This window comes from Lactuca virosa, chromosome 4 (genome assembly GCF_052849685.1).
Source record: "Lactuca virosa cultivar CGN04683 chromosome 4, Lactuca_virosa_CGN04683_v6, whole genome shotgun sequence".
In the NCBI taxonomy this organism is placed as follows: domain Eukaryota; kingdom Viridiplantae; phylum Streptophyta; class Magnoliopsida; order Asterales; family Asteraceae; genus Lactuca; species Lactuca virosa.
Genome location: NC_136429.1, coordinates 57,020,448 through 57,026,310, shown reverse-complemented (window position 1 = coordinate 57,026,310; position 5,863 = coordinate 57,020,448).

Sequence of the window (5,863 nt, the reverse complement as noted above, 5' to 3'; positions counted from 1 at the left end):
TGTCCATGCATGCAAGTATCTAAGCTATATCTAAGCATTAGAGAAGGTTTGGAAGTGTTTTTGGGGCTTCTAAACCCGTTTTTTTGGGAGTTCACGGTTTTGGGAGGCTCCCCAAACCGTAAACACATGCATGTTAAGGCATTTGGATGATTCAAACTTGAGATGGCATGAATACTAAGTTAAACAACAAGTTAGGAAGATTACCTTTGATTTTTGAGCTTGAATGAGGTGATCTTTTGGCCAAACCCGATTTTAGAGAGAGAAAGTAGAGAGAGAAAGCTCCAAGGTGGGAAAAGGCTCTAAAGGTGGACACTCCTCCCTTATATATGGCTGCCTAGTGGGAACCCACCATACACTGTCGTTTAATCGGAGCTAAATGTTTTTACCGGGTAAACTAACCGTAACCCGACTTAGTTGTTTTTATTCCGTCATTATATATTATTTATTTTAATAACTCAAAATGAATTATTTTAATAAATAAAAGTTAACGGAAAATTTTAATAGGACTAACTTTTATTAACGGAAACGGGTTACAGTGACGGAGTAAATTTCGGGTTGTCACATCATCCCCCCGTTAGAGGGAATTTCGTCCCGAAATTCAGAATTCGAGTAGTTACGTTATTACAGCACAACTAAGCAAAGAGATGAGGATAGTTAAGTTTCATTTGATCCTCGCGCTCCCAAGTGAACTCTGGTCCTCGTTTGGCGTTCCAACGAACCTTCACAATCGGGATGCGGCTTTGCTTCGTTCGTTTGACCTCTCGGTCCATGATCTCCACAGGTTCTTCCACGAAGTTGAGGCTCTCATTGATCTCGATTTCATCGAGTGGAATTATGAGAGTCTCTTCGGATAGGCACTTTTTCAAGTTCGAGACGTGGAAGGTAGGATGCACATTACTAAGTTCGCGGGGTAGATTGAGTTTGTAAGCTACGGGGCCGATTCTAGCGAGAATCTCAAAAGGCCCTATGTATCTTGGATTCAGCTTTCCGCGCTTTCCGAAGCGTATCAAGCCTTTCCAGGGTGAGACTTTCAAAAGGACTCGGTCTCCCACCTGGAATTCCAAGGGTTTCCTCCGTTTGTCTGCGTAGCTTTTCTATCGGTCTCTTGAGGCTTTAAGTCGTGCTCGGATTTGTACGATCTTTTCGGTGGTTTCGCGGATGATTTCTGGACCGGTGAGAGTGTTGTCAGGAACTCGTCCCTTAGCTAATTGAGTGTCGCCTACCTCGGCCCAGCACAGAGGGGATCTGCACTTCCGGCCTTATAGGGCTTCGAATGGGGCAGCTTTGATGCTCGTGTGATAACTGTTGTTGTAGGAAAACTCGACTAGGGGTAAGTGGGTATCCCACGCCTTACCGAAGTCGGTTACACAGGCTCGCAGCATATCCTCCAAGGTTTGAATAGTTCTCTCACTCTGTCCATCGGTTTGAGGATGGTAAGCTGTGCTCATATCCAGCTTAGTTCCAAGAGCCTTCTGTAGTGACTGCCAGAACCTCGAGGTGAACCTGCTATCCCGATCGGAAATAATGGACACAGGTACACCGTGCAGTCGGACTACCTCTTGGATGTAAATTCGCGTAAGTTTCTCCATTTTGAAATTTTCCTTGATAGGAAGGAAGTGGGCGGATTTGGTTAGCCGGTCGACGATTACCCAAATGGTGTCGTACCCACTCGGAGATTTGGGCAATTTGGTAATGAAATCCATAGTAATTCTCTCCCACTTCCATTCAGGTATCTCTGGCTGTTGGAGAAGACCCGAGGGTTTCTGGTATTCGACCTTGACCTTAGCGCAAGTAAGGCACGTATTCACGAAGGTAGCGATTTCCGCTTTCATGTTAGGCCACCAGTACGATTTCTTGAGATCCAGGTACATCTTATCTGAACCTGGGTGAATGGAATATCGAGTGTTGTGTGCTTCTTTCATGACCAAGTCTCTGAAGCCACCGTGTCGCGGTGTCCAGATTCGGTCCATGAGGTAGTAAGCTCCATCATCCTTGACTACCAGATTCTTATCCATTCCTCGCAGGGACTCTCCCGCCACATTTTCCGGTCTCAAAGCTTCAAGCTGTGCTCCCTTAATTTGTGCGGGTAGATGCGAATGGATAGTCATGGTTAGGGACTTGACTCTTCGCCCAGAATATTCCTTCCGACTTAGGGCGTCTGCTACTACATTGGCTTTACCCGGGTGGTAACGAATTTCACATTCGTAGTCATTGAGTAGCTCGACCCACCGTCGTTGTCTCATGTTGAGCTCCTTCTGGTTGAAGATGTGCTGGAGGCTTTTGTGGTCGGTATAGATGGTGCTCTTTGTACCATACAGATAGTGTCTCCATATTTTTAGGGTGAACACGACCGCTCCTAGATCGAGGTCGTGCGTGGTGTAGTTGACTTCGTGTGTCTTCAGCTGCCTTGAGGCGTATGCGATGACCTTACCTCGTTGCATCAGGACACAGCCGAGCCCCTGATTGGATGCATCGCAATATACTACGAAGTCTTCTGTCCCTTCGGGGAGGGACAGTATCGGAGCGGTGCACAGGGCTCGCTTCAGGGTTCGGAATGCCTTCTCTTGTTTTTCTCCCCAGTTAAAGGCCACGCCTTTCTGGGTCAATGCCGTAAGAGGCTTCGCAATCCGAGAGAAATTCTGAATGAATCTTCGGTAGTAGCCAGCGAGGCCTAGAAATTGGCGAATTTCTATAGGCGTCTTTGGTGCTGACCAGTTCTCAATAGCTTTAATCTTGGATGGGTCCACGTGGATTCCTTCTTTGCTAACCACGTGTCCTAAGAATTCGACTCTTCGGATCCAAAATTCGCACTTTGAGAACTTTGCGTAAAGCTTCTCCGATCGTAGAGTTTCCAGGACCTGTCGCAGATGATCGCCATGCTCTTCCTCACTTCGCGAGTAGATAAGTATGTCATCGATAAAGACGATGACGAACTGATCCAAGTAAGGACGGCATACTCTATTCATCAAGTCCATGAACACTGCGGGTGCATTGGTCAGTCCGAACGGCATCACTACGAACTCGTAGTGACCGTAACGAGTCCGGAAGGCTGTTTTCGGAACATCTTCTTCGAGCACTCGCAATTGGTGATACCCGGACCTTAGATCAATTTTGGAAAAGTAACTCGCCCCTTGTAGTTGGTCAAATAAATCGTCTATCCGAGGAAGAGGATAACGGTTCTTGATTGTCAGCTTGTTGAGTTCTCTGTAGTCGATGCACATGCGGAATGATCCGTCTTTCTTCTTTACGAACAAGACTGGTGCTCCCCAGGGTGAGAAGCTTGGTCTTATAAAGCCCTTGCTGAGCAGTTCGTTAAGTTGGCCGGATAGTTCTTGCATCTCAGCAGGCGCTAGACGATAGGGCGATTTAGCTACGGGGGTAGCTCCTGGAATTAAATCGATTCTAAACTCGATTTGACGTTTGGGAGGTAGGCCTGGCAGTTCTTCTGGAAAAATGTCAGGAAAGTCGCACACGACGGGGAAATCTTTGAGTTCTTTCGTTTTCCGGCTCGTGTCGACAACGTGTGCAAGGAATGCGCGATATTCCTTGCGCAAGTATTTCTGAGCTTGAATGCTCGAGATGACGCGAAGGCTCGTACTGGGTTTGTCTCCGTAGATCATCAATGTTTCGTTGTTTGGCAAGTTCAAACGGATGGCTTTGTCGAAACACAGGATGTCGGTACGGTGGAGACTCAACCAGTCCATGCCTATGATGACATCAAAGCTCTTGATCGCTACCGGTATGAGATCGATAGGAAACGAATGATTATCTAGTGTGAGGGTACAACCTATGTAGATTTCGTTAGAACTTTCCGTCTTGCCGTTAGCCATTTCTACGACGAAGGTTTCTTTCAGTGATTGCGGTGATTGTTTGAGTAAGTGTTTAAAGTTTTGATTTACGAAACTTCTTTCTGCCCCACTATCGAATAGAATACAAGCATAATAGTTATCGAGAAGGAACGTACCCGTGACTACGGTGGGGTCTGCTACAGCCTCATTATGGCCAATAGCAAGTAGTCTACCTGCTCCTCCCGCGTTGCCAGTCTTTGGACAATTTCTTTTGAAATGTCCGACTTCGCCACAGCCATAGCAGGCCTGGCTCGCTCCCGAACTGGGAATTTGGGAAATGGGTTTGGGAGGTGCTCTGCAGAACCGGATGGTGTGGCCCTTCCGGTCGCAATTGGCGCAGTGCATTTCACGGCATGGGCCGTTATGATGGAAGGCGCACTTATCGCACTTGGGTAGATTCCCCGCATATGTTTTGGCGGGTACAGGGGCAGTAGGAGTAGTGGCAGCATGGACAGCCACTATTTGCTGGTTACTGGAAGAGGATTTGACTGATTTACCCTTCTTTCGATCTCCCCGCTTTCTCTTGTTGTCGGAGGCGTGAGTTGGAGCAGTAGTGATGGTTGTAGTTGTTGATGGAGCACGGGGAACTTCATGATCGATAAGCATTTGGGCCAACTCCTTGGCACTTTCAAAGGTCGTTGGTCTTGATGATAGAACGTTCCCACGATACGGAGGCACTAGGCCCCCGATGTATCGTTCAATCTTCTTGGCTTCCGAGGGGATCATGTTAGGGCATAGGGCTACCAGCTCGCAGTACCGGGTTGTGTAAGCTACTATATCGGAACCCTGCATTTTGAGACTCCAGAGTTCCTCCTCCAATTTCTGAATTTCTCCCTTTGGGCAGTACTCTGTCATCATTAGGTCTTTCAGTGTATCCCAACCCATGGCGTTAGCTGCTACCAGGGAGAGGGCTTTGACATGGCCATTCCACCATGTTAGGGCCCTTTGGGTAAGGGTACAAGTAGCAAACTTTATCTTGCTCCCTTCGGGGCAGGAGCACATTTCGAATACTGCTTCGGTTCTTTCGAACCATTGGGTTAGGGCGAGGATTCCCCCGGTCCCGTTGAAGTAGGTAGGCTTGCAACTGATGAAATCTTTATAGGTGCATTCCCGAGCACGGGGGTGGGTTTCACCCTGGCTAGAGTTAGTTCCCAGTCCACCTCCACTGGCACCACCAGAATTGACTTGCGCCAGAGCGGCGGTCACGGCTGCAGTCACGGCTGTTTGGAACAACACCGGGTCGAACTGCAGAGGAACCGGCGGTGTAGGTGGTGGGGGTGGAGTTCGAGTTGCGGGAGTTCTCCTGGTTGGACGCTTGCGAGGCGGCATCCTGTACTGAAAGATTACGAAAACGATGACAATAGTAAGAATCGATTTGTAAACATGATAAGAGTGTTTCTTGGACTAACTCTCTATAGTCTAACAAGCAAAGGGAAATGTACTGCTAGGTTAGGGGCACCCAAAAGTACAACTTTCCCATCGATTAGACCCTGCCAATAGTACTGGTATTACTGATGTGTAATGAGTTCGAGAAAGATAATGACCTAGCAGTAGGTCTTACATCAAACCATCAGGGAAAATGTTGGCAGTTTAGTAGTCTAGCTCGAGTACTTCCAAAGTTAGGAATGCTTACAGGCATGTACTCTATTGACTATAGAAAGAAAGCTATTCCTTAATCAAAAGAGAGGGATGAGTTGGCATCTTTTACTGGCGACGGGGATCCTTTGGGGCAAACCCTAAGATCAGCCAGTTGGCGCACAACTCCCTGAAGATGTCGCTCGTGTGTCCTCTGACGTGTTTGGAGTTCCATGACTTCCGCTCGGGATGCGGTTATGCCATTTACGCGAGAATGGGAAAAGAAAATTGATAGGCGCGCTAGTCTATGATACTTATAAGATGATCGTTATTAGTCGACCCAATATTTGCATAGTGCATACCAATTACATGTAATCGAAGCAGAATAGACCTTCGAATAAGTAACCCTAACTCCAAGCCCACAATCAAACAAGAACAGG